The sequence below is a fragment of the Lygodium microphyllum genome, chromosome 30 (genome assembly GCF_053477565.2).
Source record: "Lygodium microphyllum isolate KBCC chromosome 30, Lygodium_microphyllum_v1.1.10, whole genome shotgun sequence".
NCBI lineage: Eukaryota > Viridiplantae > Streptophyta > Polypodiopsida > Schizaeales > Lygodiaceae > Lygodium > Lygodium microphyllum.
Genome location: NC_141164.1, coordinates 16,220,384 through 16,236,383, shown reverse-complemented (window position 1 = coordinate 16,236,383; position 16,000 = coordinate 16,220,384). Strand labels below are relative to the sequence as shown.

At 38.1% G+C, this 16,000-nt stretch overlaps 2 non-coding genes across 2 annotated transcripts; one reads left to right on the top strand and one right to left on the bottom strand.

Annotated features, from left to right (window-relative positions):
* Positions 1–2,231: 2,231 nt before the first annotated feature.
* Positions 2,232–2,303, bottom strand: TRNAT-GGU (transfer RNA threonine (anticodon GGU)). Its single transcript has one exon. It is a non-coding gene; the product is annotated as a tRNA-Thr (tRNA).
* Positions 2,304–10,422: 8,119 nt separating this feature from the next.
* On the top strand, positions 10,423–10,509 carry TRNAS-GGA (transfer RNA serine (anticodon GGA)). Its single transcript has one exon. It is a non-coding gene; the product is annotated as a tRNA-Ser (tRNA).
* Positions 10,510–16,000: the final 5,491 nt, after the last annotated feature.

The following is a 16,000-nucleotide window of genomic DNA, read 5'->3' as shown; positions in this document are numbered from 1 at the left end:
GAAAGCACGAAATGTGTTTGCACCATCACCGTCTTCAAACAAAGTGTTTTCCACCGTAGCACTGTGAATTGCACATAGAAGAGTGGCGCCAAGAACTCCCGCGACTTCCATCATGTGAAATGGGTTCAATGTCCAATTATGAAAGCCCTGGAAGAATAGAATGAATCGAAAGATACTGCTACCCCAAAACTAGGTGCAAAGAACCAACCGGTTTGTCCTAAAGGATAGATCAAGAATATGGAAACAAATACAGAAATAGGGGCGGAAAATGCAATTGCATTATAGGGTCGCAATTGTATGGATCTTGCAAGTTCAAATTGACGTAGCATAAAACCAATTAAGGGAAAGAGCCGTGAAGAGCAACGAAGGTCCATAGACCTCCTAATTGGCACCAACGTGTGAAATCACCTTGTGCCTTGGGACCCCATAGTAGGAGCAGAGAATGCGCCAAACTATTTGCAGGAGTTGAAACAGCAGCGGTTAAAAAGTTACAACCTTCCAAGTAGGAACTAGCCAATCCATGGGTGTACCACGAAGTAACAAATGTTGTACCGGTGAACCAACCGCCCAAGGCAAAATAAGCGGTAGGAAATAGTAACAAAACGGACCAACCGACAAAGATGAAACGGTCCCTTCTTAACCAATCACCCATACTATCAAATAAATCTTTTGGCTCCTTAGAGGATTTCCCAATGGCAATGGTCATGATTATTCCCTCACTAAATTCTTCCAACTAGAACTAGGTATCTGTTCTCTTTAGGATACGGTAGAGTACCGTAAATTGGGATTAAAAATTCCTATTTTTAATTTTGTATTTTTCGAAGACCGCTCGACCAGAGTCTTTTTTGTATTCATTAAAGGAATACTCATAGATTCTTTCATTTTTTCTTACTTAATCCTCTTGAGACTCCTGCTTGTTTGACGCATAGGTTTCGATGCATTCCCCATACAATCTGTTTTGTGAAACTGTTTTTCAAAAAGTGGTTAAACCTCTCTCTTCTTCCATAATTTTGTCAATCTTGACTTGTTTCAATAATAGTCCTCTCCATCCCTACTTATAGTCCAAGTCTCCACAAGAGCAACATTCTTCTAGATCGAGCAACTAGTAGTATTCTTTCAAAAAAAAATTCCATTTCGGTTGTTTAATAACCACCTCTAACTAGTAGTTTTTCCAGGAAAAGCAAAAACAGGAGAGGATTGCACCAACAAAAAGATATTTCTTGACTCCTCCGTGATTTTTGAGGCGGGTGGGGAGGGGTTGCAATTAGGTAATTGGGTGAATGGGATGAGTAAAAAGATACCTATGCTGCAACCCACACCTTTGTTTTTCCCACTCCACCATGATTTATACATTTCTCAAAGTTTATTTTACCAATCTTCAATAGATTTCGAAAGCTTTTGGTGCTGAATCAAAAAAAAATTCTATTAATGTTTGTGAGGGGGGAGGGGGTGGTCGATAAACACCCCATACATACCAGGAGAGATAGGAATCACAGGCAAAGTTGTCGGCAAACCAATGAAAGAAAAAAAAAACTTGGTCCCTGATTTGGAAACATGGCATTACACCGGAATCCTACGAGAAATCGGGAAAGATTTTTCCGGATGTTGGAATCCCTCCCAGAGGCAAAACCTTTCCTTCACAGAGAATCAAAGAGATTCTTTAGAATATTTATGAATAGTGATGGAAATCTGCGGGTAGCAATGATCCAGATTAGATCCTCACGAGAAGAATAACCAAATTGCTTAAGTTACGAAAAGTTATATTTAAAAATATATAGAATAAGAAATAGATATATCTACTGTAGATAACTTCATTTTTATCAATGCTTCCATTCGAATTGGTCATGTAAGGAATAGCGGAAAAGGCTAAACCCTTTATTATTATCATATTTTTTTCTTATTAGTTATAATAAGAATTTTTAAAAACACTTCAAAATAGTTTTGGGGGGGGGGGGGGTTTAGTTTACCTGCCAGTCCACCCTTGTCATTAATTTTAAATTATGATATTAATCATATTCTGTTGATTATAAAAAAAAAGAAGTTGAATTGATATCTATAAAAACGCAGTATTGTCATGCCTGTAGTGCATAGCAATTAAAAAAAAATAGATATAACATATTCATAATATAAATATAAATATAAATATATATATATATAAAGATGGGTTGGGGGAACAAAATAATAAACCGAACCTAATCTTGGAATCTAATTCTGCCAGTAGATGTCCAATTAGCCCTTTATCGGACTTGAACCAATGTCTTATGCCTTACCATGGCATTACTCTACCACTGAGTTAAAAGGGCTTGTAGATATGCATTATTGAAAATGTAGAGTGGAAAACACTTGTAGCAAGACTATCTACTTCAATTAATTGAATTTAACCTTTCATTGAAAGGCTCCCCCCATTCTTTTTTCTCCCTTGTAAAACACAATTTAATGAAAACTCTTTGATTGAATATCAAAAAGAATGTTTCACCAATTCTTCCAAGATATATAACCTTGTCTCCAACGATAAGAAGAAGATATGACAAAGGAAGCAACTAAGCGTCATAAAAAGTATTGACGAATTTTCGCGTTTTTCTTTTGATTTACAAGATGGAAACCTAAAAGAAGTACATAGAAGGGTTTAATTTAAAAGGATTTTTTGATTGTTTCTTGAAATTCTTAAGAAACAGGTCTTTAATTTGGTGAATCAACGGAGAAAAAGAATTGGATTGAAGGCATTAGGGTCATATTGGACTATTTCAAAGATGAATGAACATATTCCTTTGCGGAGATAGGATTTGAACCCGTGACCTCAAGGTTATGAGCCTTGCGAGCTACCAGGCTGCTCTACCCCGCGTGACTAACCCCCTTTTCAATGTAATTATTATACATTTTTTTCAATAATTACATTGAACATCAGTAATTCCTTAGTCAAATACTAAATAGAGAAGGGGACTAATGGCTTGTTGAATTACCTCAAGGATTTCCTCTGTATGAAGTGTAAAGAAGGATTACCCTTTAATCACCAACTTGTTTTTTTAAAACCAGGTAACAAACAAGCATGTGCCATTTCACGCAATACGTGCCTGGATAAACCAAAATATCGAGAATTCGATCTAGGTCGTCTGGTTAGCGAGCATCCATTACATAAGCGAGTGGGAATACTGCTACGCGGAAAGGACAGCAACATTTCTAGAATCTCCAACTTCTTTTGTATCGATGAACTCTTTTTCATCTCCCGTTTCATGGACTGACAAACACAATCATACTTCTTTACCAATTTCTCTTTCCTTTTCTCTTTTTCAATAAGAATCTTTTTTTCCATGGTTAATGAATAAAAAATAATGAAATAAAATTTTGGATTGAACCAACTATATTCATAATTTTCCCTTCTATCCTACTTTTTTTTTCTTAAGAATAAGTTCAAGTCGTGAACGTGACGGGTTGAGCTTACCCTTGGATTCTTTCAAAACAAAGATAAGCTCAACGCAATGGCAGAATAGCGAGTATACATAAATGGAAACACTCTATCTTTTTTTTAAAATATCTAACCAAATTTACCGGATGTAGATGCAATGAGGAATGCGGCGTAGGTGAATACGTAACCTACAGAAAAATGTGCCAATCCCACTAATCTTGCTTGAACGATTGAAAGAGCTACTGGTTTATCTTTCCATCGTATCAAATTAGCTAGGGGTGTACGCTCGCGGGCCCAAGCTAGAGTTTCAATCAATTCCTGCCAGTATCCTCGCCAAGTTATGAGAAACATGAATCCAGTAGCCCAAACGAGATGACCAAAAAGAAACATCCATGCCCAAACGGATCAACTGTTCATGCCGAAGGGGTTGTAACCATTAATAAGTTGTGACGAATTTAGCCATAAATAATCTCTCAACCAGCCCATTAAATATGTAGAAGATTCATTAAATTGAGCAACGTTTCCCTGCCACAGAGTGATATGCTTCTAGTGCCAGTAGAAGGTGACCCACCCAATGGTATTTAGCATCCAGAAAACGACTAAGTAGAAAGCGTCCCAGGCTGATATATCACAGGTACCTCCCCTACCTGGCCCATCACAGTGAAAACTATAACCAAACTCTTTCTTATCTGGCATGAGTTTGGAACCACGCGCATCTAAGGCACCTTTCACTAGAATCAACGTGGTTGTGTGTAAACCCAAAGCAATAGCATGGTGAACCAAAAAATCTCCGGGTCCAATACTTAAAATAATGAGTAACTATTATTATTAATAGCATCTAACCAACCGGGTAACCATAAGCTCTGACCAGCTTTTAATGCTGGGCTGTCTGTCAAAGATAGAAGTACGTCAAAACCATATGAGATTTTGCCGTGAGCAAATTGTATCCATTGTGCAAAAACGGGCTCAATAAGAATCTGTTTTTCTGGAGTTCCGAAGGCTAGCATGACATCATTATGTACGTAAAGACCCAGGGTGTGGAAACCTAGAAATAAGCTAGCACAACTTAAATGAGATATTATTGCTTCTTTATGCTCCAACATTCTTGACAATACATTGTCTTTATTTTGTTCTGGATCATAATCCCTAATGAAGAATATGGCCCCATGTGCAAAAGTCCCTACCATGATAAACCCAGCAATATATTGATGATGGGTATAAAGTGCGGCTTGGGTGGTAAAATCTTGTGCTATAAAAGCATAAGCGAGTAAGAAATACATATGTTGTGCCACTAAGGAAGTGATGATCCCTAAAGCGGTGAGAGCAAGTCCTAACTGAAAATGTAGTGAATTGTTGACTGTATCATAAAGTCCTTTATGTCCATGTCCCAACCTGCCCCCTGGCGGAAGATGTGACTCCAGGATCTCCTTTATGCTATGTCCAATCCCAAAGTTTGTTCTGTACATGTGTCCAGTTATGATAAACACAACAACAATAGCTAGGTGGTGATGAGCAATATCGGTCAGCCATAGACTCTGAGTCTGTGGATGAAATCCTCCCAGAAATGTTAGAATAGTGGTTCCCGCTCCTTGAGAACCATTAAATAAATGATCGTTGGAATCTGGATTCTGTGCGTAAATACTCCACTGACCTGAAAAGAATGGTCCTAACCCTTGGGGATGCAGAGATGCAGTGAGTAAATCCGTCCATCTTACATGTCTGCCTCTGGATTCGGGAATAGCTACATGAATTAAGTGTCCCACCCAAGCCAAGGAGCTTACACCGAAAATCCCTGATAAATGATGATTGAGGTGAGACTCAGCATTTTTGAACGAGGAAAGGTTTGGTTTCCATTTAGGTTGTAAGTGCAATCGACCCGCTGATAGAAACAAAGCGGAAACCGATAGTATACCACCACTGGTATATGCCAGAATAAGCGATATTTACCGGACCCGTGGCTCCTCCTTGGGTATAAGCTTCTACAGTTGGTTGACCGAAGTGTGGATCCCGAATAGCATGAGCAATTGGTCTTACATGTAATGGGTCTTGCACCCACGCTTCAAAATTACCCTGCCAAGCCACATGGAATAAATTTCCTGAGGTCCAAAGAAAAATTATAGCTAATTGACCAAAATGAGAAGCAAATATTTTTTGGTAGAGTCTTTCCTTGGTAATATCATCGTGACTCTCGAAGTCATGCGCAATGGCTATACTGAACCAAATATGACGAGTAGTTGAGTCTTGGGACAGACCCTGGCTGAACTTTGGAAATCTTGATGCCATAGTGTTTCTCGAATCCTCCTAGCCATTATCCCACTGCAATGATTCTCGCTAGGAAGAATGCCCATGTTGTAGCAATTCCACCCAGGAGGTAATGAGCCACCCCTAGAGCGCGTCCTTGTACAATACTCAAGGCCCTAGGCTGTGTGACAAGAGCGACCCTCAATTTGTTATGGGCCCAAACAATTGATTCAATGAGTTCTTGCCAGTATCCACGACCCATTGAATAGAAATATTAAGCTAAAGGCCCAAAAAAAATGGGCTCCTAAAAATAATATACCATATGCTGAGAGAGAAGAACCGTATGATTGAATAACTTGGGAAGCTTGTGCCCATAGGAAATCGTGCAACCATCCATTAATTGTTGTCGAACTCTGGGCGAAGTTTCCCCCGGTTATATGATTAAATACTCCATGCTCACTTACATTACCCCAAACATCGGATTGCATTTTCCAATTAAAGTGGAATATCACAACAGAAATGGAGTTATACATCCAGAATAATCCCAGGAAAACATGATCCCATGTGGACACCTGGCAGGTACCTCCCCTACCCGGTCCATCTTAGGGAAAGCGGAAACCAATATTTGCTTTATTGGGTATTAGGCGGGAACTCCGGGCAAACAAAACTCCCTTCAATAGAATTAATACAATAACGTGAATAGTAAATGCATGGATGTGGTGCACCAAAAAATCTGATGTACCCAATGGAATGGGTGATAGAGCAACTTTACCACCCACCGCTACTAGTTCGCCACCACCCCAAGTTAGGCTGGTACCCTCAGTAGCATTAGGTGCAGTTGAACCAGGAGCAAAAGCATGAGTGTTTTGTATCCATTGGGCAAATATGGGTTGTAACTGAATAGTAGTATACGAGAACATATCATGGGGACGACCCAAGGCGCTCATTGTATCATTATGGATATACAGACCAAAACTGTGAAAACCCAGGAATATGCATACCCAGTTGAGGTGTGAGATTATAGTGTCACGGTGCCGAATGACACGATCTAATAAATTATTATATTGACTAGTCGAATCATAGTCCCTTACCAAGCAAATGGCTACATGTGCGGCTGCACCGACTATTAAGAAACCACCTATTCACATGTGATGCTTAAACAGGGATAATTGCATGGCATAATCAGTAGCTAGGTATGGGTAAGGGGGACATGGCATACATATGATTAGCCACTATAATCGTTAGGGATCCCAGCATGGCGAGATTGATCGCTAATTGGGCGTGCCACGAGGTAGTCAAAATTTTGTAAAGACCTTTGTGACCTTCACTAGTAAAAGGACCCTTGTGGGCTTCAAGAATTTCTTTCGTTGCGTGTCCGATACCCCAATTGGTTCTATACATGTGACCAGCTACCAGGAAAAGAACAGCAATGGCTAGGTGGTGATGCGCCATATCAGTCAACCATAATCCCTCTGTGACTGGATTTAATCCTCCCCGAAAAGTTAGAAAATCTAAGTATTCTGACCAGTTGAGTGCAAAAAAGGGAGTCAATCCCTTTGCAAAACTGGGATATATTTGAGTCATAAGATCACGATTAAGAATAAGTTTGTGAGGAAGAGTTATCTCTTTCAGATCAACTCCTGCATCTAGGAGTTGGTTGATGGGTAAAGAAACATAGACATGATGTCCCGCCCAACCTAAGGAACCTAGCCCTAACAAGCCTGCTAAATGATGATTTAGCATCGATTCTACATCTTGAAACGAGGATAATTTGGGAGCCGCTTTGTGGTAGTGGAACCAACCGGCAAAAAGCATTAAGCCTGCAAAAATTAAGGAGCCTATGGCAGTGCAATGCAGTTGTAACTCGCTAGTTATTTCGGCTGCTCGCCATATCTGAAAGAATCCAGAAGTTATCTGTACTCCCTGGAATCCCCCTCCAACATCTCCGTTCAGTATTTCCTGATCGACTATCGACCAAACCACTTGAGCATTAGGCTTTACGTGGGTCGGATTATCTAGCCACAGCTCGTAATTCGAGAAACGAGCTCCGTGGAAGTACATACCACTTAACCAAATGATAATAATTGCTAGTTGACCAAAATGAGTACTAAATATTTTACGGGATATATCCTCCAAATTGTTGGTGTAACTATCGAAGTCATGAGCATCAGCGTGTCAGTTCCAGATCCATGTGGTCGTACTTGGACCCTTAGCTAAAGTTTTTGAGAAATGCCCCGGTTGAGCCCATTTCTCAAAAGAAGTTTTTACGGGATCCTTTTCCACCATAATCTTGACTTCTGGTTCCGGTGAACGAATAGTCATCGAGATTCTCCTCTCTTTGGACGAAGGATAGCAACAACCTACCGACAGGAGATACAAAACTTCTAAGAGATTGGATTTTTATAACATAAAATGCCCTTTTCCTCTATGAGTTTAAAACTGGAATGGCTATGATAGAAGATTCATCCGTGGCAGGCATTTAATCTTATTATTACATGGCTCATAAGTGCTTCATGGACCTTGTTGAATGAACTATTTGCTTTAGAAGCTTGAGAGTTTAAATATGGATAGGGGAGGGGGCCAAATACAAATAGGGGACGAAAAAAGTTTTTGATTCTTACCAATTCGTTTGCCTCAACTCTTCTTGTTGATTATCAATCTCTATTTACCCCCCCCCCCCCCCCCCCCGGAGTAGCGACCTGTAATTTTTAACCAATTTTGTGCTTCGATGTAATTACCTAGGGAAAGTGCTATTGCTCGTTTCAAATACTCAGCAACCTGATCGAACCAAGCCTCTGAAGCTCCTGCATCTCTTTGTTGAATGGCCTGTTCCCCTCGATCGGGATGGATAACCTTCTACTGTGGGGGACTCTCCCTAAGAACTGGACTCGAGAGTTTCCTATCTCATACGACTCAAGGTATTTTTACTAATTCTTTCCGCCTATTTTAGTTACTCTTAATGAAAGCCTACCGATTGATAGATTACTAATAGTGAAAGATTCGTCTTTTCTTCCAGTCATGGAGAAATAAACATCAGTTGATAATAGTGGTTTCTAATTCTGTACAACCAGAATAGAATTTTTTCCATACTCCTAGTTCCTTTATACAATAACTAACTATTCTACCCTAAGGATCCGTTTGAATATTTTTTTTGTTCTCCTTATAGGACTTGATGCTGCATCGTGGTCTGTCACTTCTCTACAACTGATTTTCTTACAAAAATCAATTATATAATCCCTTGACTTGGATAGACCACACATTTTACTGTATCAACCTAGATTTTCAATAACGAATCTTTACGGTGCTACTTTTCTCGATTCACTCGATTATCCATAGTATTTTGAGACTTTTGTCGTGCACCCCAAATCCAGATCGCCTTGAAGGACATAAATCTCATAGCATGAGATATTTCTTGCTTAGAAATATGCTTGTGGAAAGCCTTTTTCGCCAAAATAGTTACGAACTAACAGATCCTATAGCAGAGATAATTGCACGTAATGACAGATCACATCCATATTATTAAGAGCCTGTGGCAAAAACGGATTTCGTTCCAATGCTTGGAAGTAATATTCCAAGGCTTTTGTGTGTTTGCCATTACTTGTATGAATAAGCCCCACATTATAAAGTATGTAACTTCGATCATAAGGATCAATCTCTAAACGCATCGCTCTGTAATAGCTTTATAATGCTTCAGCATATTCTCCTTTAGATTGGGCTGACATCCATTACGGTCGCCTACATAATGTTATGAGCTCTGTTACGAAACCGTACTTGGGATTTTCATCTCATACGGCTCCTCCTGCTTTTGATATACAACCAGGGAACAATGTTTGGAACCAAGTTTACCTTCAGTCTATTTCAGAAACAGGGGCTAGTATCTCCAAGAATACCGATCTCTAGCCATCCTTCTTGTCAAGAATTTTTTTGTCAATAGAACCCTACCCGTGGAATAGCAAGGTACGGTACCCAATGCCTTTAGGAAATCTTATGACAATTTCTTCATTTTCGACGCTTCGTGTGTTGCGGGGATTAGCTACCCCGACAGTCTCTGATGATTTCAGGGGTATTCGAGATACAAACGGGATGGGTTTTTGTTGCCCCAATCATAATGGATCCATTTCACAAAAGTTTGATATGTATTTCAAATAGTAACGAAGACTTTGTGTTGTCAATTCCTAGTTTCTTTGAGATCTAGGCATAATTAATTTAATTCTTTCATAGATATTGTTCTTTGTTACGCTTATTACTGGATCATTAAACCAACGAGCATTTTGCAAGAAGAAATCTTCTTGTTCCTAATAAATGGATAAAAAAACTAAATAATAAATCTGTATATTTCTAGATTTTTCTCTTTCTATCACATCATTTGCTACACTTTCAAGATGAAGAGACCCTTCTGAATTATTCTGGGTACAATAGAAAAACAGTGTTCCGGACGTTGCATAAAGCGGAAATTTATCATCGAAGGTACAAAGCCATGAATTTCGTACTAGATTTGTAGGTCTTTACCTATGGGAAGAAAATATCCAAAGTTTTTTTAAGAATTACGCATGGAAAAAAATTAATAAGCGTCAAAACTTTTATTTTTGGAACCGAGATATTTCCCATGTTTCAATGGCTTATTTTGGTTCCACTTGTCAATAGCAATAACAATTGGGAAATGCCTATCTGTAATGAAATTTCGCGCCCCTGTTTTGCCTCCTCAAACAAGAAGTATTGGATTTTGTTGTTACACTGCTATTTGAATCGCTACACTATGTGCATATTTCTGCATGACAGGAAAGGTGACCCAGTGGTTTAAGGTGTAGCATTGGAAATGCTATGTAGAATTCCGTCTACCGAGGGTTCGAATCCCTCCCTTTCCTTTCTTTTCAGTCTTTGGATTCCCGCTCTTTTACAGTATTTAAACAAATTATGGATTCTCGAAGATCCAGCTTGGGATTTTATATAGTCTAAGCTGAAACTACGAGAGGAGCTACGTCGACCAATTTTGAAAATGGAGTCCTTTACTATTAAAACAACATCAATGAATTTTCTAATAAAGTGTAAAGCTCTTATTGAAATCCGTTCGTTCTACTGAGTTGACACTCTTTCCAATTCGATTTAACATTTCAATTTCCACTTGTGACACTTTCACATCGTGAAAATTAAAAAAGTAGATCTAGTAAAAGAAAAAACACAAAAAAAGTTTTTGAAATTTAAAGAATTTTTTTTAAAAGCTTTGCGAGAATAATACTCGACAACTAGCAACTCATTGATATTCAATTGGATAGATTCTCGATTCACGATCCCATTCACTGATCCTTTTGTTTCATCGCCTTCTGTTGGAAAAAGAGTCAAATGATCCGATATTTCATTCCTCTTGGAGGATTCGGTACCAATAGATTTGAGTGTCCCAGAAGGGGTTAGTAAACCTTTCAAAGCAATAATATCTTTGGGTTTGCAACGATAGCTTGGTATATCCACTATACAATTATTTACTAGAATGTGTCTATGATTAACCAATTGTCTGGCTGCAGGGATAGTGGGGGCCATACCCAATTGAAAAATGATATTATCCAAGCGCATTTCAAGGAATTGTAATGATACTTGACCCGTTGAACCCTCGGCTTTCCTAGCAATTCGTATATATCTAAGTAATTGGCGTTCTATTGATTCGTAGTTGAAATGTAATCTCTGCTTAGCTTCTAATCGTATGCAAAATTGAGATGCTTTTCTCGAAACAGACGGATCACCATCAATCCGTGTTTTATTTGGGTTTGACGTCTTGCTCATAAGCCCAGGTAAATCCTTTAGACGACGTACTATTTTCAAGCGAGGTCCTCGATATCGAGACGTAGGGGCTCCTTTTCTGTAAACGTATTGCAACTGAAAATCAAATGTTTGAAGATCAGAGTAAAGATGATGCTGCAAGTACCACTTGTGTAACTCTCTTTCTCTCATCAGATTTAGTATATACAACAATCATAGCATATAATAGAATGGACACAAACGAAGTTTCAGTTTGTTAAAGATTAAAATTCTCTGACAAAAAGAAATAGATAAAAAAGAACTAACAAAATGAATTGTATTTATCATGGCTATCTGTTAGGGTTTTTAGAATCGAACTAGTAACCTTTGATTGATAATTGGAGTGACTTTGAATTTGAATCAAATTCCTTCACAAATACCGGACGGCTTTTCTCAAATTGGGAGGTGCAAAACTCCCATACTCTAAAAGAAACGTGCAATTGTAAGGAGTCAACATGGATTCGTTATAAGTATCGAGCAAAACTAAGCCATTTTTGCTCTTTTCGGACCCAATTTCTTGATTTGATCAAAATATTAAGGTATAATTTTGATGAATAAACAAGCAACAAACAAGAATTGACCATATATTCAAAAGAGTTGCTTTTTCTTCTTTACTCTGAATTGATTAAAAAAATTGAGATTGATCAAACATTCAGTTTCTTATCTTGGGGCTTAGGAGGGGATATGGCGAAATGGTAGACGCTGCGGACTCAACCGAATTGAGTCTAGGTATGGAAACGTACCGAGTGGTAGCTCTCAGATTCAGGGAAACCTCGGATTATTTAGTGGGCAATCCTGAGCCAAATCTTAGATCCGGGGTGATATTATTAGGATAAGTGAGATAGGTGCAGAGACTCAATGGGGGCAATTCCAATAGGCGAACAATCCATAGATTAGGTCAGGGTTTTATCTCCTTTAAAAAAACGAGGATCTTATTCTTGATAATCACTCCTTGAAGAAAACACCTAACAAAAATTTTTTCTTAGAAAGGATTGTCTAATTAAAAAAAAGAGTTATTCAATTTCTCCAATTCCTATTGATCATTAGATTGTTCCGTTTCCTTGTTTTTCATCCGTTTTCTTTGCAAATAGAGAATAGTTTCTTAGAAAAGGTGAAGATTGTTGGGAAATTGCTACGAATTGAGGTAGAGTCCAATTCTGCGTTGTTCATGGAAACAGCAATGCAAATTGCAGTAGAAGGAAAATCCGTTGGTTTTTGTAGAACCATGAGGCTTCGAGTCCATCTATCCCCAATACATAATATCGGGGCAAATTTGAAGAAATCCTGGCTTGTAAGAGTTCGTTGGAGTATATGCTTCCAACAGGGAAAAGAAAAGTGTATCTCAATAAGCAAACCTTTTTTTATTCCAAATATTTACGTGTTTATTGAGAAAAACTCATACGCCAAAGTCATAGATACGGATAGTTGCTATGTGAAAATCCAAAGCTTAACCGAATTATACCAATGTATTGACATTTCACTCCGACTATTTTTATTACGGATGGTCTGCAAGTGAACCCTTTGGACGAGTTCAACAATCCAAGGGTTCACTTGTACAAATTGGAAGTTCAGAGTCCCTCTACACTAATTCATGGGTTTGAGTTAGCAGAAAGAGTAATTATTGAATCCATTGAAAAAAGAAAAGAAATCATTATTGACTAATTGGCCAGGATAGCTCAGTTGGTAGAGCAGAGGACTGAAAATCCTCGTGTCATCAGTTCGAATCTGGTTCCTGGCATATAGAATCTGTTGGGATAAAAAAAGGAAGGAAAAACCATCTTATATCTTCCAGATATTGATAGCACTACAATAGGGATGATAACAACCATTAACGGATCAATCAAAACAAGAGAAGGTTTTCGAGTTAATATGTACCCATTTATTCAGATCTACTTTGTCATACAAAATCAAATTGAAATGAGTTCGACGTCTCAATAAGCATCTTGTAGTTCGTAAAAGTCAGGCACGATATAATCTTTCTGCAAAGGCCAACCAATCCAATTTTCTGGCATTAATATACGTTTGAAATTCGGATGACCATCATGAATGATTCCCAACATGTCGTAGGACTCTCGCTCTTAAAAATCACAGCTTTTGCAGATCCAATAGACTGAAGGTATCCTAGGGTTTGTCCTTGAAACAAATATTTTTATACATACTTCTTCAGGTTGATCCGCATTATCTTCCATTCGTGTTAAGTGATAAACACTAACTAAAAAACCTCCTGGGGTTCTGTCATAGGCACATTGAGATCGAAGATAGTTAAAACCATATGCATATAGGGCAACAGCTATTACAGATGACCATTTCTCCGCTCTTACTTGCAGGATTTCAACACCTCGATAATCAGAACCTAAAGGTCTATGAGCTAACCTATGTTTAGTTAACCAAGTAGATAATGGACTTTGTGTGTTGGTATCAAACATTTTTTCATTATCGAAATTCATATTGGTTGACACCTAATCATTTATATGTCGGTTCCTGATACGGATCCCTCACTTTTGTCTTTCACAACCTCTAAAAACGTTTCTAAAGAGATATTTGTTAAAAACTTTGGGGATGAGTCGTACATTCAATAATCGTATGAACTAATATCGATATTGGGTACAACAAATTTATGAGTCAACGTGAAATACTTTCTTCGACTGGATCGATCAATCCGATCCTTATTGGTTTCCCCAGCCATTTTTTTCCGAAGTTTTATCACAGCATCAAAAATAGCTTCTGGTTTCGATGAACAACCCGGCAAATAAATATCCATAGGGATTAGTTTGTCCACCCCACGAACAGTTGTGTAGGAATCTGTACTGAACATGCATCCGCTGATCGTGCAGGCACCCATTGCAATCACATATTTAAGCTCTGGCATCTGCTCATACAATCTAACCAAAGACGGGGCCATTTTCATGGTTATCGTACCAGCCGTTATTAAAAGATCTGCCTGCCTAGGACTTGATCTCGGTACTAGTCTGTATCAGTCAAAGTCAAATCGTGATCCAATTAGTGAAGCGAATTCAATGAAGCAACAACTGGTACCATAGAGAAGTGGCCACAAACTAGAGAGTCTAGACCAATTGGAAAAATCATTCAAATTAGCTTAAAAAATTGAATTAGAAGGGTATGCCTCAGGAAAGAAAGATTCTATAGAATTTATCAATTGATTTTCATGACTATTTATTTGACGGTTATCACTCAAAAATTTGGAGGATTGAGACCATTCTGACGCTCCTTTTCGCCATGCATGGGACAAGCCAACTATTGATATAAGTATAAAGATAATCACTTTAATAAAAGCAAATGGGCCCAATTCTTGGAAAAAATTGATAGCCCAAGGATAGGGAAAGATCATCTCGACGTCGAAGATAACAAAAACTAGGGCAAACATATAATAGCGAATTTGAAATCGGATCTAGATGTCCCCTTTTGGTTCTATACCCGATTCGTAGCTTGCCAACTTTTCTGGTCCTTTACGAATAGGAACAATAAATTTGGGAACTAAAAAAGCTAAGTAAGGAACGAAAATGGAGATTAGTAAGAAGATCCATAGATTATCGTGCTTGTGGAGCAAAAACATTTGCATACTCCTTTTGGTTCAAATTCTTCTTCCTTGATTAAAGATCACACTGGCTGGCAAAGCAGATAGAAAAAACATTGAATTAGTCTGCAGTTATAAGATAGGGAGAGGGAGCTGGTTTCCAAGTATGATATATTCTATTGCGTAATAGTATTTAGGTGTCAATTCCTTCTAAGTTAAGTTGTCCACCCCCGTAACAATGAATGAATAATAAATCAGATACGGCTTAATTTACGAGAGTTTGAGTCATTCGTGACACGAGGAAACAAAACCTGGAGTAAATAACTACAGAATGTGTTGAGTATAAATACACAAGTAATATGCCCCTACCCCCTACCTAAGTGGAACAATTTCAAAAATTATCGAGCTAAAAACTTCCATTTGATTTTCTAAAGAATACTCGGCTGATTGATGGATTTTTCATCCCATAGCTATTTTCCAAGTCTCTTTTAGGAACACCTACTTGATAAACTATTGAATTCTATATATGAGAAATTGCTTTAACAAATTCTTTATAATTAGGGCTATACGGATTCGAACCGTAGACATTGTCGGTTATGCAAACCAGAATAAATTAAGGAAAATGTAGTAAATCCCATTATTCTATTAATGATCTGCTTTACGAACCCAACATGCTCCTTTCAAAGCATTGGGCTCTCATATCGACACGTCGCTTATTTATGAACCGGAATAAATAGACTTTTTCGATGCACCAATCTTCTTTGTTTCAATTAAGAAATATAATAAGATGATTTCGTATGTTTACCCGAGTAATGTTTGATAATATGGGCAAAGCAATCCCGAAGTCTCTTGAAAGGATTATTAGCGTCGACGTAGGCTTGCTATTTAGGGACAAATTTCTACTTTTTTCAGAAAAGCTCTCTATCGATTGGAAGAGGTGTATGAGATTCCTTACACCTCGGAGCTCATAAAACGAAGAAGAGATTTTGTTAATATCCTCGTGAGTACTACCTCTAGCATAGAATGGATTA